This window comes from Electrona antarctica (assembly GCF_951216825.1).
Source record: "Electrona antarctica genome assembly, chromosome: 11".
Classification (NCBI taxonomy): Eukaryota; Metazoa; Chordata; class Actinopteri; order Myctophiformes; family Myctophidae; genus Electrona; species Electrona antarctica.
Window position 1 is genome coordinate 41,885,699 of NC_136792.1, and position 26,550 is coordinate 41,912,248.

The window sequence follows — 26,550 nt, forward strand, 5'->3', positions numbered from 1 at the left end:
CAGCCCTCAGGCTCACGGCTGAGGGAATTTGGTAGACCTACTTTGTGATAGGCCACAAATACAATATATCCGATTGTCAAGTAGGCCTGTAACAATTATTACACAATCCCCTAATCACAATTATTTGAGATAATCGGAATAATTTTGCACAATTGTTATAATTGTTTCCACGTTGAAAGAATTTCATACGGATATTTTCAAATATTTTCAAAAATGGTGGAAATAGCAGATCTACTATCAGATCGGCTATTTCCACTATATATTTATTTTAAGTAGTTATTAAATACAGTAATTTCTTTGTATATTTAGGTTGTCATATCTGCCCTGTGCAACTGCAAAGCCTAAAAGCCAAACAGAAATGTATTTTTCATTCATATGTTCCAGTGTTCAATGTCAAAAACACAATATAATCACAATTATTTGTGTGACAATTAATCGCCATCTAAAATGTCATTATTGTGACAGCCGTATTGTCTCATAGGACTCATTACATAGTTGCTCATCTCCATGGATGAAAACAAAACTGCATTCTCGACTTGAGGTTTAAGGTTCAAGGTCGTACAGGTGTACATACGAGTATTATTACATTCTTGTGTACAGGTGTACGAGTAAAACCTATTTTGGTTTGGCTTCCTCCAGACAATACAGCAGCATAGATAATAACAACAGCAGAATAATGATTATATTCTTTTAAAGGTATATTCAGTGATTTCACTTAATTCAAATATCATATTTTTCTTATTTTTTTGGATAATCCTCCCTACTATAAAGTGTGCTGACCATATAAGGAGTTCCTCCCTGTCCCCAGTGAGCCCCTGGGGTCAAAAAACCCTAGTTTCGGTTTGGGCTTTGGGTGGCAAAGCCTTCATCCAATCAGGATCGAGTGGGGCGGGCCTTGGTGCACGTGCTGTTGGTCTGTTGTACTTCCCCCACTGTAGAGCGTGTGCATGTGCACATCTTGTTACCGGGGTGGACCAGGGTTTTTTCCAAATCACCCAAATCACTGAATGCTCCTTTAATATAAAATAGAGCATGTGCATATTGCATAATGCATATATGATCTTGGTATATTGTGTACACCAACAGCATTTTTTCCCTGTACCTACCACCTTACTTTGTGTAAACAACTTCACAGTATATTCCATGTCTGCCATATCTGATCTTATATTACAAAAGGTTGTACAATTTAAATTGCAGAATGTCACAGGCGTTGTGCACTCAGCAGCACTATTTTAATGACGCTGCACGTGCATGAATATTACTTTAATCACGGCCGTGACTCATTTTACTTAGGTTTACGACACGCAACGCAAGTGTATAAATAGTCGGAAACTATGTTTAGGAAATTACTAGTTTCGTAAATGTAATTTAGTTCATGAATCCATCAGCTACTGTTATCCAAATGTTCTCTTTAAACCGCTTCAGAACATCTGACTCGACTGACAGTCCTACAGTAGCAGGTCACACAATGGACCATTGATATGTATCTAGCCAGGGTCATTCCTATGTTAATTTGCACTGTTGACACCTGGCAGCTTTTGTAAGCTTTGGTAAAGAGGTGTCAATGGTTGTTGTTGTTTTTGTGCGTGCTTTGCTCCTGCTCAAAAGACTGGCGGGATGCCATGGTATACCGTGTACAATGAGCACTGCACCACTGGTTGCTATGGTCTACAATTTTGTCCTGACTACAACACACCTGGTCCCACTAGACTGCCACAACTCTCCCACAGGGACCCAGCCAATACTAGGTATGCCTCGCCACGTGTTATGTTGAAAAGCTACCCGATCTGTAAATAACTTGCACTAAATTACACTTAATTACACTTCATTCTGGCATTTAAAACTGAAAACTGCAGAACAATTGAATTGAAAACAACAGGGATAGGACAGACTAGTCGACTATTGTTAATTTGTTTTGTGTATAGATCATTTCTTGTTTGTATATTAGCATAATATTTAGGATGGGTATATTAAGGGGAAAATCACAGATCAGCCAATATTAGGCTATAAACGCAATGCTTGAGAACCGGGTCATACCGTAACTGTGATACCCCTAGCCCTATACAACCAAATTACTTCCTTGAATCATTCAGACAACCCACCAACCCGTGTGTGCACTAAGGGGGAGGAATTCCATGGAGGCCATGAAGGCCGTCGTTGCCCCTCAGTTTAGCCTTCTGCCCCTAAAAAACAAAACGATATGCCCTGAGGCCATAGCGGCGTTGTCCCTAAAATGACAAAATTCCAGGCATGGTGCACTGCAAATCCCTAGTTTATGAAGACTATAGACTGGTGCCCGGCTGTGGAGCACCGAGTCGGTAACGATGGAAGTTGGAGATCCATGCCCAACCTATGCAATACCCGCTCCACCCCTCTATCTGTGTCCCTCTTATGCCCATATATGGAGATTTCTGTCGATTTGTGTACCTTTATTCCTATATATGGAGTTCTGTGTCAAGCATGCCCAAATATGAAGTGTTGTGATGTCAGAGCAGGCCAACTCCATACAGTATATGGAGATTTAGGGGTGGTCAGATCCAGAGGACTTTGGGCACTGGACTACTAGCCATTATTATGTCTGTGTCTCTTTTATGCCCATACATGGAGTTCTTTGTCAGGCATGCCCAAATATGGAGTCTATACAGATGTCAGAACAACATTGTGATGTCATATAGGCCATATATGGAGATCAATGGGTGATCATGTGTGATCAAGTGGCGAATTTAGGCCCTGTCCAGAGCCTGGGCAGAGGCTTTTGTGCTGGTTCAGGACAACCGGCTATCCGACTCCACACCGGGCACTGCACTCCCTGTGGGGGTGTGGAATGCGTGCGGCGTTCGGTGGGGAGAACGTTTTTCAAGTTACGTGGATTACAGACGTACACACGTATGTACGTAGATGTGGCACATATGGAAAGATATGGAAACATTTATATTCATCACAGCTTAACACTCCGAACGCGATCCGCGTATATATACGTTCTTAATTAGCCATGCATCCGATGCGAGACACGTATCTATACGTTTCGAGCACTTTATTATTGATTACTTTCAATCGCCTTTCTACACACCCGGACAATAGATCAAGCAGCCCCGATTCATCCCACAACACTCCGGTCACGTGATCAAAAAAGGAAAAAAAGCATCTCCCCCTCCCTTCCTGAAAACAGGACGGGAGGGGCGCATTGTGTAGAATAGTCTCTGTAAACGTAATGGCGGCGCCCATGCGAGCGCACAACTCCAGTCAACAGAATCACACTGCACAGCAACACCACTGTCCCTCGGCGAACTCGGCTAGCCGAGTTGGAACGATACAGTGACAGACACGTACATAGCTGGATAAATAATGACAATACGTCTTTGCATTGTTTCATCTGCCCGTCTGGCGTCTGTCCGATCCGTCATCATCATCATCATAAAAAATAAACAAAACAGTAGTAACGTAGCCCCAATATGTTCCCTCAGTCCCTATGCTGATTCTGTAGCTCATTCAAAAGCCAATTACCGACGAAGGGTAGATGGGATCAAAGTAGACATTCAGGGCTTTCATTCGGTGTAACTAAACTAAACAAAATACATACATACATGGATGCACCTGGGACGTATCTTCAGTGATGTATCCTAAGGTCATCGGGGTTTCGGGTCTCGCAACATCATACCTATCGCTCAGGTGACCCAGCCGGGGTGATCAAGTCCCGACTTACGTCCCAGTAGCTACCCTCGATCAGTCCCATTAGGGAAAAACCAGGGCCACTCAATCCGTTCTTCCTGAACTACTCTGCCGGGACTGGGAGGTACCATTCTGGCGCGTGGAAGGACTAGGCTCTGTGGGTTGACTCCTGTCCGGGCCCCTCCTACGTCTCACCAGGTCCACTCCTGCTCTCACCAGGTCAGGCCCTGTGCGTTGCACCAGACTCCCAGCACCAGGCACTTTATTCAGGAATAGTGGATTCTCGAGCCGCAACAGTTCCGCAGGCTCCACCTTGCCCTTGGTGGTGCCGCTTGAGGCTTGAATGGCCCTCCTAAAGGCCTCACCATGGGTTTGTTGGGCTTCTTCCTCACGGAAGACACAGGCTGGGGCGCCAACCCATACTGCTCCCGGGTGCCGTCTAATTTCCGGCTGCCACCCGTCTCTCCGGTGGTCACCAGACTATTCCTGGTTGTCACGTAGTCTGTTCCTATGAGTCACTATGAATAGAATAACTAAACAAAATACATACATACATGGATGCACCTGGGACGTATCCTCAGTGATGTATAGTATAGTATGTATAGGATATTTTTTGTGTTCATTTTTATATCTGCCTGTCAATGTCTGACATAAAATGGTCCCTAACTCGGCTTTCTGTTCAAGAACAGCACGTTACTACAAAAGCAGGTGTTACATAAAGATAAATATCTCCAGAATGGAAGATGGTAAAATAAAGAAATATATATAAATTGGAGTGGACCAATTAAGCTTTCTTTAGACGTTTGCGTTGTGCTTCTCGCTATAAGAGAACATTTGCTGTCGGCCTTGGAAAAGGTTGGTCCACCAATACTATCAGCAGTAGCATCAGAGCTTCCAAGGCTGAGGAAATCGTTAGCAAGCTTTGTGTTAAAAAAAGTTTTATTGCAAGAATCCAATTAGAGCATGCAGGCTACACCATTTAGCAGAGTGCACACACTGTAATGAATGAAAAAGTATACGTAACTGACATTTTGACACCCTGTGACACCCTGCATAAAGTGGTGTGGGAAACGGGTGAGGAAAGTCGACTTCAGGGCCTGAACTTGAGACGAAGAGTGAGAACATTCTTCAAAGCCTGTCTGAGGGAGGAGTCCCCCTCCCTCCTGAGTCAAGAATAACAAACTCGAAAGGGAATTGAGTTTTTCACATGAACAGAGTGCAGCCTACAGTTGTTAAAAGGGCTTTTGAGGATCATTTGGCCATTTGGCTGCATGGGCAGATAAAGATTAAAAGGAAAAAGAATTAAAGAAGCCTAACCGATTTTCATTTATTTATTTATTTTTTACCTTTTGCTAGCACTGGCACATACACGCGTGCGTTTGCACACACACACACACACACACACACACACACACACACACACACACACACACACACACACACACACACACACACACACACACACACACACACACACACACACACACACACACACACACACTTCAGTTGTCAAACAACCACAAAATACCCCATTAATACGCAAATTAACACAGCCTTGTGCTACAAATCACATGCATTTACTGCATGCATGTACTGGAGGATGGAGCGAAGACAGAGTAAAACAGAGTCAGGCTGACTTTTTACAGAAGACTGCGGGAAAAGAGATTACATCAATTTGCTACTAAATCATTCACCATTACAACGTACAAATGCCAGACCCGGGCGGCTGGCATAGCTGTCTGGGCTGGTAATCCAGTCTGGCAGTGTGGCGCGGGTTCGACTCCCGATCCCAACGGCCTTTACTTACTGCGTGTCACCCTCCATCTCTCTCCCCATTTCTTGTCAGCCTACTTTCATCTATCCCTCTATCAATAAAAAAAAGAAAAGCAAAAAAATAATATCTTTAACAACTCTTTTGCTGCCCCTAGTGTTAGCATGCTGGTACTGCCCCAGGGGCCGCCCGTCCAGGCCCACTCTATGGAGTTGTTGTCCTTCCGGGTTAAACAGGAAGGTGGGGGCCTCCGGAAGTGGAACGACACAACACAACACAGCCCACAGCCTTTAGCTAGCAGAACAACCAGCTACATTTTCTCAGCGATGCGATACAAAATCACAAATGATTTACGATCGTCGGGTGCGCGCCGGCTCACCATGGACAGCTCTCTAACCTTTGGAGATACGGCGCTTTGAAAATCGGGTTATAATGGAGGCTCAACGTCGCTGGTGGTGACGGAGGAGGGCTATTCTACCCGGAGCAATGCTAAAAGGTAAACAAACGGTCGGCGCGTTCATATATGGATTAAACGGTTGTCTACGCTTATACGCGTAGCTGGCATAGATAGGTCCAAATAGCCTAGCTACGAATATAAACGTAGATGGCAAGAAAATAAATAAACAAATATCATGCCATTATTACTGGCAAAAGTCGTTGCTGCGTTCAGAGTATGCAGCCAATATGGCTTCACGTTGCGGCATTCAGACTATGGGCTTTATGCCGTTCAGACTATGGGCTTTATGGGTACGTTTCCCATTGGCTTAGAGGCAGCCTAGAGGCAGCCAATGATGAAAAGGTCTCTACCACAGTCGCTAGTAGAGGTAGATCAACATGTTGTCCAGCCGCTTTTCAAGCAGCTGGCAAAAACCTAGACTACAGCACTGGGAAGAACCACGGTTATAAGCAGTGTGGTGCTGTGTCCAGTTTGTGAAGGGAGTCCAAGAAACACAATATAAAATGAAAGCTCAATTAGCTTAACCTATTTTGACCTGGGTACGATTCTATAAATGTCTTCTAAATCAGACAGTTTTCTGAAAAAACTATGTTTCTATGTCAGTCGTTCTTCGATTTTTCAAAAATAGCAGACCTACAAGCTCGTAGCGCGCCACTCGGTGGCGCGCTATGAGCTTGTAGATCTACTATTTTTCAATAGCTAAAGCATAACATAATGCTAACACCAAAAGGGGTTCCCGCCCAGAATGGCTTAAACATGGCATAGTTTGTGAATGCTTTGGTTGGGATCAAACTCATGCTATTGTAGCCTCATGTCAAGAATAGCCTCAAGATACAGGGCAGGCACCTTGATTTCCTGCATGCCGTAACACAATTAACAATTTATCAATGATAATAAGCAGCACTGCAACACCTGCAGCCAATTGACATAATCTGACGCAACGGAAGGGGATATCTTTGCCTTGTGCACGCACGCACGCACGCACGCACACACACAAACACACGCACACACACACACACACTTTTGTACAGCCAAAGTGGTTGTCTTTTTGACATAGTGTGCATAATATATTATATAAATACACTTTAATGGAGGAAAACAAAATTGACTGCTTCCACTCAATGTTCATCAAGTGGGCCGCTCATCAAGAAGAAAGAAATGGGTCAGATGTCGATCTAACAAAATGCCAAATAGCTTTCCGTTAATATCACCAAATAAAAGGACGAACAGTACGGTATAAGCTAGTGTGGCACTCAATTTCAGATGATAAAAAATTAACAAATGAATGAAGGGTGGACAAACTGGACACTAGAAATCTATTCGCTCTGCTCATTTGGATTATGAATATTGGTCCGCTCTCAACAGGGGTGAAACTGGGTTATGAATATTGGTCCACTCTCAACAGGGGTGAAACTGGGTCAGGTGTCATGAAGGATAGTCTAGATGTCACCATCTGGGCAGCCGATGAATCACTGAGGATGGAATAGTCTCCATGGAACTGTTACTGTACCTCAACTCAGTGTGAATTTAATATATCGTTTTGGTTTGATAAGAATTACAAAGTGGGCAAAGTCACACAATTACAGTATAGCACTGCAGTGACATTTAATATTGCACCAATGTTTCCACTTCAAATCTGAAATCAGGGTGTGAATGACATTGTGTGAATGACTATGACAAATGCATAATGCACACTAAATAGACCTGAGACAAGAGACACCAATGGCAATCAATTAACCAACAGATGTTGGTCAGTTAGCAATCAATTAATAGCTATGCAAATTTAACTGTACTACTAGCTACAAAGTACATTTCCATCCAAAGTTGTCTGGCTGCAAATTAGACATTTGAATTCATGTAAATTAGTCCGGCGGCCGACAGGCTTCTTTTGTTTAAAGCGGGAAATTTGGTATATACTATATAGTCTTTTTTTATTGGCCTAAAATATATATGTTGTGAGTGAGTTTGAGCTTTTCACTATATTTAAATGTTTTTAAAACAATAATAAAAAAATAAACAATTTTGGACATACGGCTTCCACCCGGCGACAGTGACGAAATGCTGGATGCATACGTTTGGAACACCACTTTATGTAATTTCAGAGATAGTTCAGGGCGGAGAATAACTGTCTCAAATAATTCACTCACACCCTACTCCTAGTCCCTATAGGACTTCTTTTTTTTTAAATAATTTTTATCCCACGATTTTGTAACCCATTTTTCACCCGTGTCAATTATCTAATGTGATCCTGGGCTCTACACACCCTCTGCCAACCTAGTCCCCATATATGGGGGACATGGGGAGAGCAACGGACTTGAACTCATGCTTCCTTCATGCCCGAGTGTCCAAGTTGCTCCTTTCCACCTGACAGGGTGTTATTCCAACCAGTTCCTTTCCCCTCCATCAGGCCAGGGGGAGGCAGTTTAGAGACCAGGATTACTGCATGTTTTTTGTGAGGGTACCTACCCTAGGGGACACGGGGAGAACATGCAAACTCCACACAGAAAGGCCCTTTCGCCAACCCCCGCCTCGGGTATGGGCACTGATGACGCGGAGGAGGAAACACGGCGCCAGCGCCCACAGCGTCCCCAGCGGGAATCGAACCCAGGACCTTCTAGCTGTGAGGCGACATCACTACCAACTGTGCCACCGTGGCCCCTATAGGACTTCTATGTGGGGGACTAACCGATCAGGGGAAAAAAACTGCACGCACGCACGCACACACGTAAGACAAGTTCACTAGGATATATTTGGAAACCACTTCAAAATTACGGAATCACTAGTGATTTTGGATACAGCGACACCGTAGACTGTTCCCAGGAAAAATGAGAAGGAAATGACAATCTGTGACACCAAGCACCTAGATCTACTTCTACTGGGTTACATTGTTCTCTTTTGAAAGAAAGGTAATTACTGAATAGTTTGGATGACAGCCTGTATTATGCAAAGTACAAAAAGGAAGGATATCAGGTTGAAGTAACAACTTGACAGAAATCTGCAGGGAGCTACAATACAATCTTTCATGGTGGTGCAGATCATTACATTTTAGGTATCTTTTCATAATGATCATGATGATAATCAAAACCACGTCCACCAGTTCACATTCTCCATATAGAGTATACATTATCTTTGATCAGTGCCTTATTAACCCAGGGCGGGAACCCCTTTTGGTGTTAGCATTATGTTATGCTTTAGCTATTCAAAAATAGCAGATCTACAAGCTCATAGCGCGCCAGTGGCGCGCTACGAGCTTGTAGGTCTGCTATTTTTGAAAAATCGAAGAGCGACTGACATAGAAACATAGCTTTTTCAGAAAACTGTCAGGATGTAGAAGACATTTTTAGAATCTGATCTCAGGTCAAAATGGGTTAAAGAAAGGTGTTAAAACAACCTGCTACATAAGGGGTTCGTCACAAACAGCCAGGAATGGAGTCTGGCTTACAGGATGCAGGCCGTCATTGTGGCGAATAAATGGACTTTGCCCCTTTATAGTTGATAGCGCATATTTTGCTCTCTAGGTGTATTTACTCCTGGAGAGCAAATTGTGTGACACGGTACACACTCGGGTCACCTTTGTGGGAAACGAAACATCTACCACTAGGTCAAGAGGGAATCCCCCCCCCTTGGCCAGGGGAGATTTAGGCTTCTGGATGTCATGCTGAGCTACTGTGCTACTCCAGGTCAAGGATCTATCCAGAAAAAAAGGACCATGGAGCAGAAACAGGTGGAGCAGGGGAAAGAGCTGGACAAGTGGACACCCTGATGGACTTTGAAGAGGAAATATATGGTCTGGCAATAGGGTTCTGCATCACAGATTGTTCATTTGTTATAGCTCTGCTAGAAGCAATTGTTAGTTGCCGCCTGTCAGTATTAACCCATTTTGACCCGAGATCAGATTCTAAAAATGTCTTTTTTTCCTGAAAAAGCTATGTTTCTATGTCAGTCGTTCTTCGATTTTTCAAAAATAGCAGACATACAAGCTCATAGCGCGCCGAGCTTGTAGATCTGCTATTTTTCAATAGCTAAAGCATAACATGATGCTAACACCAAAAGGGGTTCCCGCCCAAAATGGGTTAATATTAGACAAATGATTGGACATGTTCCAAAACAAATATGATCTATGTTGGGTAAACATGTATTGTCAGTCTCAGTTGCTTTGCCAGTCTGAATTTGCCTAGTGTTTTCTATTCATCTTAACAAATGGGAGGAAACTAATAATAGTTTGAGCAAAGGATGTGTGTGTGCAGCATTCAATAATCTTCACACTAACCACACTGTGGCAGATACTGTATATACAGAGTCTTGCCAGCACAGTCGGAAGCTTGAATCAAAGCCTATGATTTCAGATGCCCACAAATAAATGGAATGTATTTGTATTGTATGTATATAAAACATTTGCTCCTTGGATACAGATCATTATAATTTCAAAAACCTTTGCATTGGTCATCTAAGCTAAAACACAACTGTTCTGATATTTTTTGGGGTTGAAATCTTATCATCTCATAAATGAAAAATTGCTTGAGCCTAACAATGTGTGAGATTGTTTATTTTTGTCACATTTCAACAGAAAACTGTGCCAGTTGAACATGCTTCACACCTTAACCCATTTTGGGCGGGAACCCCTTTTGGTGTTATAATTTAGCTATTGAAAAATAGCAGATCTACAAGCTCATAGCGCGCCACCGAGTGGCGCGCTACGAGCTTGTAGGTCTGCTATTTTTGAAAAATCGTGAAAATATTTATTTCAGAAAACTGGAGAATTTAGAAGATCTTTTTTTTAATTTTGAGGCCTAAATGGGTTAACATTCTCACGTCGGTACAGTCTGTGATTTCCCAGGCACACTATCCAGAGTCCAGACATGATGGCAGCAGCATCCGACTACAGAGCAGAACCTGACTCCCAGAATCAGAAATAATGAGGGAAATGTCCTGGTAAGATATAATATTCCAGGAAGGAGCCTAGTTTGGTGTGATAATGGATATACAGCTCAAGGCACATTTGTTTCATGCCGGTAGTAATATTCAGCAGCCACTGGACTAATCAGAGAAATGACGTCCCTATCATCACAGCAATGCACCGGCTTTCTAACCCATTTTGACCTGAGATCAGATTCTAAAAATGTCTTCTACATCCTGACAGTTTTCTGAAAAAGCTATGTTTCTATGTCAGTCGTTCTTCGATTTTTCAAAAATAGCAGATCTACAAGCTCATAGCGCGCCACCGAGTGGCGCGCTATGAGCTTGTAGATCTGCTATTTTTCAATAGCTAAAGCATAACATAATGCTAACACCAACACAGAATCGATCTTCATTTCCATGTGCAAAAATCATCAAACATTGGTATTTTTGCGTCTTAGCTACAGTATACGTTCTGCTACTGTGATCATCAGTTTTACCAATCATGTTATCTTATGTATTGGGTATTGTAGTGTAGTGGACAAATTATTAACACTAAAGAATAATGCTTTTTAATGAGCACAGTAAACCAAAATGAAAATAGACACACAGCCAAGTGGAGCTGAGATACAGTTACCCTTACCACCCACACTGCCATTCCAACTGTCCAGGGCCCACAAATGACTGTGAAGTGAGCGGGATCACTTGGGAACATACCATTAGTCTATATTAAGCTTTTCTTAAAAAACAAAAACCCAGAAGCATGTAAATACCATGTCTGTGGCATCCCTTTTTTAGACATGAGAGACCGAATCTAAAACAAAAATCACACACCCGTGTGAAGTGAGAGTGTCGTTGTACATCATCCAATAAAAAATGAATATACTTCTTCATGAATTAATTTGTCAACTTATGTTATCTTTTAACCATGATACAATGTTTAAAAAACCTCATCTTTTCACCATGATCATGTAAGATGACAACTGAATGTGTATGTGTATATATATAGGCGCACGCGCACACGCACACACACACACACAGTTTGACTATATGAATTTCCATGTCATACATAGGAAAATGTATGACACAAAACAAGTTCCTTCATATGGGTCAAATGTTCCTCATAAACACCAACAACATGACCAGGTGGGAAGCAAAGGATGGTGGTTGGGGAGAGGAGGGTACAAACAAATAATCATGCTCGCTTGAAACATCCAAACATTTCCTCCACCTATAACGAGTTTGTAACATTGTTTTGTACAACAAAGTCTCAGCTGTCGTTAACCCAAGTTATATCATACAGTAGGTGATATTACTACAGACCATTGGGCATACATACAGTGGGTTGTTTTGAATTTTCACCTAAATTGTTGATCACGCTTCACCGTCTTCTACAGTCTATAGAAAAGTAAATGCCTAAACGCTATTCTAAAATGGGGTGAACTAAGCATTGCATTGATACAGTCCACAATGTGCATACTGAGTGTACTTCCACTCAATTCAACCTACAGTATAATGGTGTGTATCCTAAACCCTCCCACTGTCTGTGTCAGAACTAGTAAACAATGGCAGAGGAGCTTGTGGCTAGAATCCAGACTGTCTGATGTCCTCGCAGGGATATGGGAAAGTCATTCCGATGTTGGCTGCTAATTATGTGCAGCTGATACAGTGGCTTGGAAAGGAAACAGCTGACATAAGCATCCATGGCATTCAGGCACATGGGGCAGGAGGCTATTATAGTGTGAACGAATGGGACCTCGTTGATGGTACTTTTTGCAGCACTTTCATTTGTGTCACTGAACTGAAACTCTCTGAGACTTATAATGAGTGCAGTGCAGTGCACAGTAAGAATTGAGTGTCTTGTTCAAGGACTGATTGGGTGCCAGGATCAAAATAATAACAAATAATAACAATAATGCATCTCCTTTTGGCTAACCACGTTTCAAAACACTACGCCACTCTCCCAGCCACACTCGTTGCTCTTTTTGCATTTTACAGCCAAGCGGGAGAGCAATATGGGCGAATATTATTTTGGTAGCCACTAGCACGGTGCCATCTGCATGTCTGTCTGGACAAGGGTACTTCACTGACATCACCATGTGCTGATGTCACACTGAGTTCAGTGCTCAGCCAGCGTGATGTGTCCTCAGTTTGAGGCGCTATGACCACTGTCTGTGCCAGCCAGGTCAGGGCCACAGCAGCATGTTTTTATCAGTGGGAAAGTGGGCTTACACATATCTTTGAGAGACAGCTTTGCCTGTCATTAATCTGTTTTTCTGTTACCCTTGTGAGGGGAACCGTAAACACACAGACATCAGCAGAGAGGTCAGATAAAAACACTTCCAATATTAACTCATTAATCATGTGGGTCTTGAGGTCCACATGGGAACGGCGTGGCAGCAGATCTGTATCTGACGTATGACTTTGGGGTTTCAGCTAGCCCAATCCAAGCCCTAAAGACATTAAAAATGTGAAAAAAGGAGGTAACTTTGGTCTACTTTACTGGCAGGCTTCGTACACACATATCAGACGAACATGCTCTGTGCTGTCCGTGTTTTATGGCCGCCTCAATGCTTTTCCAATGGAAGTCACGTGGTTTGACCAAACAGTTGTGTGTGATGGGGGGAGGGGGGGGGCAATCAAACACAAGTGTTTGGTCAAACCACGTGACTTCCATTGGAAAAGCATTGGGGCGGCCATGAAACACAGGCAGAGCACAGCACAGTTGTTCTTTATGTGTGTACGAAGCCGCAGCATACAAAACGAACAGACGGACGGACGGACGGACGGACGCGCTGTCTGGAGTAGTCCCGCAAATCGTTACACAGTATCTCTATAGTCATGTCTTCAAGACGGATCTGTCCGATATTTCAAACCACAAGCACGGGAGCAGCACATGTTCGACTGCATGTCCGACCGTTGTTTCCGCATGTCGGACCTTTGGTGTGTCAGATCTGCGTGTGCATCCCTACTATACCTTGATACACGATTACAATTCATTATTGTTGCCTTTGGTGGGGAAGAAATAGTCTAGAACATTTTCAACTGCAGCAAAACAAGGTATATAGCTGGTAGATTGGTTGATAATTGTGGACAGTCTGGACACTGACCCGACTGTGGCTTTGATGGTGCAGTATGGTGGGAATATCCCACACTCACTGCCCTTTCCTTCCAGAAGGAAAGGAACACAAGCACCTCATTCTAGAGAGCAAGGGAGGTACTGTTACCTACTATCAGAAAGGAGCACAGCCTACTACTTTGTCTGAATGCTTGACTTTGAAGCGTGCTCAAGTTCCCGAATAACAAAGGCAACATGTTCATAAGAGCGTATTTCCTATTGCTCTATTCAAGACAGAGAGGTGCACTGTGCACAAGTATTTGAAAATGTTTTTTTTTGTTTGTTTGTTTGTTTGTTTGTTTGTTTGTTTTTTTGGGTGGGGGTATATAAAAATGTGTTGGTCAAAGTTATAGGACTGTATGATGTGCAATACAAATTGTAAGGTTATCAAATCATATCATCATATCATCATATCATATCATATCATCATACTATATCATATCATATCATATTATAATCATACTATAATTAACTCAATGTCTGTCTGAATGAATGTCTGATGTGTGTCAGAATCACTGTCGTAGCTCCTCACTGCCTGCACCAATCGCACCCACTTTTCACACAGGCATTGACCATAATAATATGGAGGTCTTAACGAAGCCCTTTTTCCAATTTACCAAATTATAAATTAATAACGAATTTATTAGTGAATTAAATATTCCCATCCACTTACATACCGTCTGAGCTACAGTTACAACACTTGGAGGGGAGGTTCATAATAATTATTAAAATTAATGTAATGAATAATTACATCAGTCGGACTCATGGTGGCACTATAACAGCCAACTTTACATTTCGCCTTATAACTCTTGAACCGTAGGGATAGATTTTCCGTCATTTCGAATTTTCTTCAAAACACACTTTTTGCCCTTCCACCTACATCTTTTGTGCAAATCTCACAAAAATCGGTACACATGATCTCTGGACCTATCCGATGAACGCCACAGCCAGAGCTACACTCCTCCTTGTTGGAGGAGTGTAGCTCCAGTCCTCTCCCCTGCTGGATGGACCACCAAATTCAACTTGGCCTCTGGTCTGATAGAAGAGTATAGTCAGTCACTCAATCTGTGTTCAATGTTCATCTGCAAGTGCTTTCCCTTTATAAAGCAACCGGCTGATTTGCAGGTATGTTGAGACGTTCTGAGACAAGTTCTTTGACAAGTTCTTCTCAACTTCAATTACCTACACATTGCATTATTTTCCTTGAAGCGGTTTTACAGTTAGAATAATTTAGGCGATTATGTGAGAAAACGACTCTATACGCTATGGTTGAAATCTTGAGAGAGAAAGCCACACCACTGAGTTTACTGCTTCACAACAACCTCACAGATCTTCGTCAATGATCCATCTTCTTCTAAAGCATCCTTGACACGCATTTTAACCAGAAAGTCAAAATTATATTTCTCCCCTGAGCAAGCAGGCAGGCTGTAGCTCAGTGGTAAAAATGTCAGCACTTGTACGGGAGACTGGCGTTCAAATCCAGGCTAGAAGAGGAAAGTTCAGCTTCACGCACAATGGGAAGGGACAGTACATTATTAATTATGTGGGATTTTTGTTGTGTGTCCGAATATTTTATTTTGATAGATTTGACCTGGCTTGGTACTTGACTAACTTATTCTGATTCCAATTACGGTACATCACTGAGGAGGATCATGAAAGCATCTGCTACTAGCCCAAAATATGCGTGCATATCTTGCACACATATTAACGTATGTTATCTTCTACTGCTAGGTTAACCTATTTTGGGCGGGAACCCCTTTTGGTGTTTTAACTAAGCATTATGTTATACTTTAGCTATTGAAAAATAGCAGATCTACAAGCTCATAGCGCGCCACCGAGTGGCGCGCTACGAGATTGTAGGTCTGCTATTTTTGAAAAATCGTGAAAATGCGGCACACATCTTTGAATATATATTCTTTCAGAGCGAACGTTTTTTTTATTTCGACGTCAGGCCTAAATGGGTTAAATAACTGAAATGAAAATATTATGTTCCAATTACTAGTGTTGACTTGCAGTGGTTCAGAGTAGACCCCCCTCTGTGTTATTTGTCTGCTAATGGTAGATACAGTGGCGTGGTTTGGCACACTTCTTGAACTCATGTTACTCATTGTGGGGAGGATACGGGTCCGGTGTTCTTACCGGTGGTGGGCATGGTAGATGGGTGCTTTAGTATGGGAAAAGAGCGAGAGCGAGACACTTCAACTTCACTCCCACGGGACAGGAAATAATAACAGACCATTCCTGACAGTCAGTCTTCCGGACCCATGTGTTATTTGGGATAATTCTATCATGCTGTGGCCTCTCATTTGCGTTAATGGTGATCCTACATGCAAGAGGGCCGATTTCACAGCTGTAGACATTTGTCTCTCTCGTAAGCACTCGCTGACAACAACAATCTGGCATGAGGAATAAGAGCATATTATTCAGTCAGTTACTTATTCCCCTGAGGAGTACTTACAGTATACCTAAGGCAGATATAGGCTTAATATTCTTGGACAAAGCACAAAGCCTGGAAAATACCAAAAACATCAATACAAGATGTTAATGCAAGATGTAGATACTGGCACGCGGCCCTTCGCAGAAGCACTTGACTACTAAATGTCGTTGTGAAAATTGTAGTCACTCATGCATGATGCATAAGACGAGTGAAGTGTAGGCAAAAGTAAATCAACCTGTTTAATACCACAAAATGATCTGAGCACAGACTTTAACTAAGAGCAACTGATATTTAACATGAATCGTCGTTCTAGTGTGAGGACGTGAAAATATTTGTAATCACATTGTGTGCCCTCAGCGCTCACCCTCGCAGGCACTTAACGATCTCTGACAGCCTACGTAAAACAGTAGTCGTAGGCTGGCCGAGATTCTCTGGTGCCTTTGAGAGCGAGTAATTGACAGAATGAGCCGACTCGGGGTAAACCCAGGTAATCTCAACGGTGTGTGCGTGTGTGCGTGTGTGTGTGTGTGTGTGTGTGTGTGTGAAAACTGGCCAGTAATCTGGGATTAGTCTTGTGGACACAGGTGCATTCCACTGAATTCTTCCCAGTTCAAGTCAATCATGTCCCACTGTGAAACAAATATAGCTCTCTACTAATAAAACGTTCCCAAAGGCCAGATTGTGACCTGTCTTAAATTTATAATTAAACATTGTATCAACATCTTGATCAGACCAGTCACTTCTCGTCACATTTGAATTATACTCTTTCTTTATGTACATTCTTGCTATCTTCAAAATGTTTCACTTCAAGTTCAAACCTAAGTAACAACAGCATAACATGTTTTTACTTTCTTTCTCTTCCTTTCTTTAATCGGTCAATTTCCATTTTCCGAGTTAAAGGCATATTTCACTTTAAAAAAAGACTTTTGGTCATTTTATCATCTACTCAGGCCTTTGTGAACACCCCAGACAGTTTTTAAGTTGCTTGATTCAGTATTTAGATATTTTATTCATTTCAGCTGCCCCGCCCCCTTCCTATACAAACCCATTGTAACTTCAACCTCCATTTTAACCATGATAGATTCAACGAATACACACATCTTCTTGTGACTGATACTGCCCTCCTAATACGTGAGGTGCGCCTGTTACTTGCGCAAGCAGAGCGCGCAAGTACTTTGGTCGGCTGCGTATGTATGGTATGTAGGCCTGTCCTCGGTGGTCCCTAATTGGCTGTTGATGGTGACGTAATTACTTGCGCAAGCAGAGCGTGCAAGTACTGTAATCCGTCGGCCAATAGGGAACCACCATTCTTGATGATGTAACAAAGGTACGTTTGGTGATCGCCTTGGATAAAGGTAAGCAAAGCAAAGTTCTTTGTTTACCCAGGGTGAATGGACTAAGCTCGAGATGCTTGTTTACAGCCAGACCCTGCTCATAGAACATTTCATGGTAGGGGTTCAATGCCTTGCTCAAGGGCACTTCAGCGGTGGTAATTTTAACATGCCGGTCTGGGGATTCGAACTGGCGACCTTCCGATAACAAGACTGCTCCGCAAACCGTTCGGCCACTGCTGCCCCTCAGTGCTATATAAATGCACCATTTGGGGTAAGAATGGTGGTCCCTTATTGGCTGTTGATGTTGGTGTTACGTTGGTGACATAACTAAGGTACGTTGGTTGGTAAAGGTCTATAACGGGTCTAAAGTAATAGTAATAGTTGTAACAGACATTGGTTAGTACTTAGTAGCAGTACTTGCGCGCTCTGCTTGCGCACAAGTAGGCCATGTATAGCCTATTGTGTGCAAGGCGCAAGTTGGCAGTTTGGCACCTCGACAGAGTGCATTTCTAAAATGAATATCAAATATCTAAATACTGAATCAAGCAACATAAATACTGTCTGTGGTGCTCACAAAAGCCAGAATAGATGATAAAATTACCTTTTATTTTCAGAGCCAGTTCTCTTTTCCAATGACACCCTGATTACAGTAAACAGCATACAATTTAAACACAAATATATTACAAGATAATATACATTTCAGAATGAACAAGTACAGCTAGATCTCAAAGTATTCCTTACAAGCCTTTTAAAGTGAAATGAAATTCTTCAGTTTTAAAACTGATTGTAGACAGTTCCACATGTGAGGGGCGTAGTAATAAAAAGCCGTCTTACCCAGTTCAGAACATTGGGGTTTCTTAAGTAAGGCTTTCTTAAGAAACCCCAAAGTAAGGCTTTGATAAACAAAAAATATTAAAGAAAAACTGTTGTTCTCGTCTCATAGCCAATGATGGCCAACCAACCTATTCATAAAGCCTATGTTTTTAAAGTGAAATATCCCTTTAATTAACCCTCTGGACTTTGCAGACAGTGCACTTGATGAAGATGTTCATATCCTCCTCTTGCTCTATAGCATTGTCAAAGACAAGTGGCAAAGTAGTCAGATAATGTCTTTTATTTCCACTGCGTAAAAATAAAAAACGAAATAAATAGAAAAAACACTGAAACTCTACCAAACGCAAAAATACATTTACTTGTATATGTTTGTTACCAAATCACTCATACATTGCTAGGAATGAGTGGCAAATGGCTTAACCCCATAATCTCTATTAAATGCCATCATACAATGATGTGTGGTGAAAATAGCCAATCTACTGTAGAGCTGGTATTTTCTCCTATGTCATGCTTGAAATAGGAACAGGGCAGGTTGAAAGTTGTTAACTAGCCAAATAATTAAAATAGATGTGTTCCACTAATAGTAGCCTATACTACTGTAAAATGGAAGTGTACAACTTGGCCTCTGCACTTTCTGTGTTAAATGACAGATGTGATCATTGTTTATATGGGGATTCATACAAGGAATGTTCTGAGTAGATGCAATTTCTGACTTGTCACTTTTTAAATAACCATGAAAATAAAAGGATATAGCTATTCCACCACTTCCTATAACCACCTCCCAGCCTCTAGGACAGTGGTCTTTGAGGGGGGTTCCAGGTGGTCCCCAGCTAAATGGTGGAGTTATAACCAAATGGACCCTTATAGATATTTAACTCTTAAATTGAGAGTGTAAAATGAAACCATTTGGTTTCATTTTACACTCTCAAGAGTTACATTATTGTTAAACATCTGCATTACCTAATTTACCAGAAGTCTACACAATTAGAGAATGTAGAAGAATTGTTATTTTGATCAAAGTTTGCCCGTTATCTCTCCTAAATGGTACAACATCAATACAGCATGGATAGTGGACAAAATATTATATTAACAACAACGAAATATCCTTTAATTTTAGGACTGAGAGACTAAATGTCATCAAATGGTGGTTAAATTCCAAATAAATAATGGGCCTTGATATGAAAAGGGTTGAAAGCCACTGCTCTAGGAAATGGGAAGGAACTGTTAAATTCCCAGAGGCACAACCATGGTGGGTAAAGTGAATAAAAATCCAGTGGCGTTATTAATTCATGAAAATCCTAATCCATGGGGATTAGACCCATGAGTGGTGGTGGTGCACATGAGCACACAAAATTTCCATCATCAAATGCATATCCAGTGGGCTATTATGTGGGGGAAAGGAAACCCACCCACACTGATTCAGCACCTATAGCTGTGTAGGTTACTACTAGGAGTTCAAAGGCAGACTGATGAATGATGAATCAAACGCCATTCATTCTGATATGATAAAGAGGCACAGGACACGTGGGAGTCTGGGAGATAGTAAAATAATGTATGCAAATTAAACCAATGTCCACAAAAGGGGACGCCTGAAAAGCCAAGGTCCACAAACATCATGGGCGTGTCTGCCGACTGTTTTATTTTTTTCTTGAGCCTGTAACGTTACACGAGACCTGAGAGAGAGAAGTAACGTGAGCCTACTAAATGGACAAATACGCTTTAGCCTAATGGCTGCAACAACACAGACATTGTTATACAAACGTAAAAACACACAAATAGACTACTCTAGTTTACGTCCTGCTATTATCTATAAAGTAACTATAAGGTATCCAATAGATCCACATCCATAACACTCACCTCACCTGTCCGAAGCTTCCACTTATATTTCTTCCAACGCTGGGTCCCGTTTCGCCGTGAAGTTGTGTTCCTCTCCTCAGAAGTCCCCCTCCAGACAAATTATTGCCCCCAAGCGACAAAACTGGACCGTAAAGGTAATAGGTGGGTGGTCTGGAAACGTAGTGACAAAACGCTGAGCCAAAACAGCCCCTACAACGAAAACAAAAGAGACCCCGTCCCGTCAAGGACGAGTGGACTTGATACGGTTTCTCTCTTTTAGTAAATTATGAAAAGCCTGCAGCCAGCAGCTTTGATCTAATTGTTCTGTGTCATGTTGATGTTGTTCACTTTAGTAGTCCCAAAATGTTTTTACGTCCGCTTGAGCACTGTCCCTGTAAAGCCAGCATGCCGTGGGTGTGTGTGAGCTCTGTGTGTGAACACCCGGGCGAGTCATTCAGTCGGAAGACTAGTGGGAGGAGTTCGCCTGTCCTCTTGTACAGTGTGAGAGCGTCACCAAGCTACGGGACAAATACAGTCAGCACAGCGCCACGAGACCTGTCAACACGACACGCGCACGCACACACACACACACACACACACACACACACACACACACGCGTGCCAACTCACTTTTTTCATAAATTTACAGTTTTGGTTTGTGATTACCTGATACGGTAATAACATCTGAATAATATCTGAATGATAGGAGGCCTATGTCTTCTTTCCACGCACATGGCAATGCGGTTGATGCAACATTTTCCTAAAATGTAATTTCGATCATTTTGACCTTTTTCCTTTTGGAAGTTTACATCCTGACCTTGAACCTTCCCTATCATATTTATCCAATACATTTGATGCTATTCAATACAAGTGTCACATGTTCTGTAGGCTTACATGATTTTGTCCAAAGGTCAAAGATTGTGACCTCAGCCTATTGACATTATCCACAAGACATCTTATTAAACAGCATTGCGTTTTGTCACAAGAACTCACAATGCACTCATCACAAGAAAACTTGTATGTCATCAGCAGTACTCCTTTCATCTGTAAAAACTGCCCTCAAGAGAATTTTGTATTTATCCTGTAATCCTGCTTTTGACAATTAAATGCTACAGACACGTAGCTCACTGATTTATGATAGTGTATTGCCCCATTTGGCTGAAATACACATTACACCAATACACAAATCAAAGTAACTAACTGCTGTTTGGCTCACAATATCTTTAGTTATTTCAATAATGCACTTGTTGCAGTTATTTCAATAATGAATGCACTCGTTGCAGTTTGGTATCTTTAGATAGATAGATAGATAGATAGATAGATAGATAGATAGATAGATAGATAGATAGATAGATAGATAGATAGATAGATAGAATACTTTATTGGCAGTTTAAGAAAATTTACAGAAAATGACATCATTTAAAAAAAACACCAAATGGCCAAATATACACAAAAAAAGCCTTCGCTTGTTTCCATTGTGGCCCACCTTGTAACATGAAACTATACACAAACATGACTGGACAAACAAAACAACCATGAAACAAATAATCCTTATATATAAGGCTGGGAGCTATACGCATGGGACAAGATCGAGGTACCTTAAGAGAAGAGTCCAAAGCATGGGAGATAAGGGCTATCCAGGGTCGGAAGCTATAACCAGTTAGTGTGCAGATGGAGCCATGATTTAAGGTCTTTCCTAAATCTAGCAAGAGATTTTTTTTTAAAGATATTTGTTTGTGGCTTTCGCCTTTATTTTATATTTTTTAGAGAGATAGACAGTAGGCTGACAGGAAATGGGGAGAGAGATGGGGGGGTGACATGCAGTAAAGGCCGTCGGGATCGGGAGTCGAACCCGCGGCACACTGCCAGACTGGATTACCAGCCAGGGTGCCCATACGGCTACGCCAGCCGCCCGGGATCTTGCAAGAGAATTTAAGGATTTCAGGGCTGGAGGGAGTGCATTCCACAGAGTAGTGGCTGCGTAGAAAAAAGCATTTTTTTCCCTTGAGTGTCCTGAAACTGGGGGGAACTAGATCATATTGTCTTTCCCAATAAAATTTCAAAAACCTTTAATGTTTTTGGTCACAGCCACCGAACACCACTAACAAGAAGAAGAGTTGAGCACATCCCTGCGACTCCAGTGTTGAAAAATGGCTGCCGATGGCATAGTAGTGACATTTCTTGCCTAGTGGGAATGTGAGTGCAAAGTTTCATGGCAATTTGACGCTGCGTTCATGATTTGAGGCATTTTTTTCATAATAAAGGACCACTCCTGCAAACTTTTTAAACCAATCTTAGCCAATCAGGATGGAATATGATAAATCTGTGATGTATGAATGAAATCTGTAGGAATCTGTAGATGTAAAAAAAAGGTTTTGCAAAGGCCTGCTGGTGGCGCTATAACAGGCCGATGTGAAAAATGTGGCCTCCAAGGTGTATGTGCAAGTTTCACGCTGATCGGTTCAATGGTGCCGGAGATTAGCTGTACACAGACACAGGACAGACGCACGCACACACGCACGCACGCACGCACGCACGCACGCACGCAGGGCGGACGGATGGATGACAAAGTCTTGGTAACGCCTTCGGCCTGACAGGGACAATTAGCTAGTAATGTTCCCTGACAGGGAACATTACTAGCCTATACTATATTTTCTGTTGTTTTAATCACTAAAAGATTTATTCTCATCTTGTATGAGGAATTGTTGCAAACAGTGGTCAGATTTATCGCCAAGGAAACGGTTGCTGCTGATCATTCTGATGGAAATCCAGCATGATAATGTGTGTGGTGTGTGCCTTCATCCAAATCTTTCTCCAAAAACACCAAAAACAAGCACACGTATTTCTTAAAAATAATGGAAAATCATCTTTCCACCCCCTTCTCCTCCTTGTCACAATTTCCTGTTCAGCTGTGCTTTTTGCATACAATTGTATTCTTCTACACATAAACAGTGTACACTGACATATACGTTACACCCATTTCACTTTATTACTATTGCTGCTAAGTTTGTACTTAATAAATGTTTATTTATTTTTATCATTTTGTCTATATTTGTGGAGCATGTCATCAAGCATTTCACTACACAGTATACTTGTATGAGTGAGTCACAATCACATCTTGAATCTTGAATTCCTGCATCGGTGTATATACAGTACAGTACATACTACATAACAGTATTTGTGTAAAATGTGTATGGAACTCCAACCTCTCCCGTCAAATCAAACTCAGCTTCTTCTATGCAGCGATGGAGTCTGTTCTTCTATATGGCAGTGGATGCTGGACCCTGAAGTCAACCCTGCAGAAGTCTCTTGATGGGTGCTACACCAGAATGTTGCGTGCCGTACTTAACATCAGCAAGAGTACACAACATGTTACCAACAAGACTCTGTATGAGGGAATACCAAGGTTGAGCCAGAAAATAGCAGCCAGGAGAATGAGACTAGCAGGACACTGCCAAAGGCATCAAGAACTGCCAGCCTGCAAATTGGTGCTGTGGGAACCAGCACACGGGCATCGATCACGAGGACGTCCCACACGTGGATGTACGTGGATGTACTCAAGAACGACGCAGAAGCGCAGAATACCAACAAACTGGCCACAAGAGAGAGACCGGCAAGTGTGGCAATGGACTGGATGCCAGAAGGTGGAAAGAGGAAGAGAGGGAGGCCAAAGAAGACATGGAGACAGACAGCTAAGGAAGACCTAAGCGAGATGGGTGTCAGCTGGCACGGAGCAAGAAGGGTCGCCAGAGACCGGAGTAAATGGAGAGGACTCGTCGCCCAATGTTCCAATAGGAACGGGAGGAACTAAGTCTAAGTCTAAGTAAGGCCACATGTATGGAGAACCGACGATGGAGGGCTGAGGGCTCGTCTGAGGACGACCTAGAGATATCCGTTTCAGTTTTACAAAAAGGAGCATCTGTATTTTAGACACAAGATTTTCTTTTAATATTGTTTTTACCTGCTTTTTCTCCCCAATCTAGTCATTATGCCCACATACGTCTGTGTTGTCACTGCTGTTGCATCCTACTGACTCACCTGCCAGTGAGGAGCCCCACCAGGAGTCTCCTCCTGCCCAACACTCCCTGCTAACAGGTGCCAGCCTTGGATGGATGGATGGATGGATGGATGGATGGATGGATGGATGGATGGATGGATGGATGGATGGATGGATTTTATTTTATCATTGAACACTGTTTACACACATGTACAACGAAATTGATCTGTTTGCATCACTCCAATGCAGTACAAAAGTAATCATAATGTGTTAGTAGTAGCACCCAGTAGGTACCAATAATACTTATCTCTTGGTCAGAGAGTTCAAGAGGACAATGACTGAGGGGAAGAAACTGTTTCTGGATCTGGTGGTTGAAGTCTTGCGGCATCTGTAGCCCTTTCTCCTCTGTGAATGGGAGGGGTGGAACAGTCTGTTGTTGGGGTGGGAGGCATCCTTGATGATGCTGAGGGCCTTTGGGAGTACATGCAATAACCAATATCACCCTGACACCCTCCCCGCCTGGCTTCCCTCCCCCGAAATTGTGTTCGCATCGATGGCCGCCAAAGCCCGTTGCACCATGGTGGATTCGAACCCACAACCTCTGTGGTGGTGGACAGGGACTTTCCCACTGCACAACCTGAGCTATTTAGATTTGTATACTGTAACGCTGGTATTGGTAGCCTATACCGTATACCTTACCGTATAGTACCGTATACCTTACTGACCAAGCCTAAAGGATGGCAAAGGAAAATACATTTATGAATGAATCAATTAATGTAAATATAAATGTTGTGGTTTTGACGAGACAAGCGTGCTCCATGGCTGTCTTCAAGCTTCAAGCCCCTCTCTCCCCCAGAGACACTGAGAAGACAGCTGTCTTTTATATGTGATAAAAAGAGAAGAAGAGAAGGATCCAGGCACACAAAGTTAAAACATGAGGAACGCCTTTATTGATTAAAAGGCAACTGCCAACATGTTTCGACCTAACAGGTCTTCATCAGGGCAAGAATGCCTTCTTGTCCTGATGTTGGCAGTTGCCTTTTAATCAATAAAGGCGTTCCTCATGTTTTAACTTTGTGTTCCCGGATCCTTCTCTTTGTATCATGTATTGATCCCGTTTTTTGATCCGTGTGAGCACCTTTTTATCATTATCACATCCTGCTACCTCCATTGAGCACCTGGTTAGTTCCTCTTGTTTGTCTTTTATATGTGACTGAGGCCCAAGACTGGCAGACAAAACATATTTGTTTAGATTTGGCCAGATAACTTTTCTTGTGACCTGCTCTGACTTATGGTGCGTTACCCGTTCAAATCATAATAGTGGAAATGACGGTAATGGGTTGCACACACCAAGACTGCATTTTAGTTTTTATTCGACCCATTACCGTTATTTCCACTTTAGATTTGGCCACCCAGTGACCCGTGTGTGTGTGTGTGTGTGTGTGTGTGTGTGTGTGTGTGTGTGTGTGTGTGTGTGTGTCAAGTGAGCGGAAGCAAAGGAGTGAAAGTATTCACAGGGGAGATTTCCTGTGACATTTCCCTGCTGGTAATTCACTGAACCCACAGCCTCAACCCCCTGCTCCACGCCCCTGCTCCACCCCCTCCACCCCCCTGCTCCACCCCCCTGCTCCACACTCCATGGGTCAAAATAGCTCCATTTGGTAGTTTCATTCTGAACTCCACCCCCTTTCAAAAGGCCAACACAGCCAGGGAGAGGGGATTACCTGCAGGGGCCTATACCTAACAACCGGTGGAGATTGTCAAATGGCAATGTGTGGATAAGGAGCTAGGATGAGTGTGAGCAATGTGTTATGTGAAGACCCTCTATATAGGAACTCCTTCTACTTATGGACCAGAGCTAGGTGACAGTTAGCTCCGTTTGGAACCTCTATATCTACGCTGCTGAGCTTAACGCAGCAGCGTAGATAGAGGTTCCAAATGGAGCTAGGTGACAGTCTGAGGCCCCTTTTCCACCGGCTGGTTCCCAATGGGAACCAGCTCTTTTTGGTTCTTAGTCCATGAGCCAGAGCTCCAAAATTGTAACGTTAATTATGAATTGAGTGTGCAAAACCATACCTATATTAGATTGTTATCACCATGACATTTCCCAAATTGATTACTTACACGAAGACAATTATTTATTGTATTACAAATTTTACATTTTGAAATATGCAAATGAGGCATTATGTAGGAAAATATGC

At 42.4% G+C, this 26,550-nt stretch overlaps 1 protein-coding gene across 7 annotated transcripts in view; it reads right to left on the minus strand.

The window, feature by feature from the left end:
- Positions 1-20,799, minus strand: part of gdpd5b (glycerophosphodiester phosphodiesterase domain containing 5b) — a 120,158-nt gene extending 99,359 nt beyond the window's left edge. For 6 of the 7 annotated variants that reach the window (XM_079513987.1, XM_079513985.1, XM_079513983.1 and 3 more), the window contains exon 1: positions 20,379-20,799. The gene's annotated coding sequence lies outside the window, so the exon portion shown is untranslated. Of the gene's footprint in view, positions 1-20,373 lie in introns of all 7 variants that reach the window. The other variant, XM_079513984.1, reaches the window with a different exon arrangement.
- Positions 20,800-26,550: the final 5,751 nt, after the last annotated feature.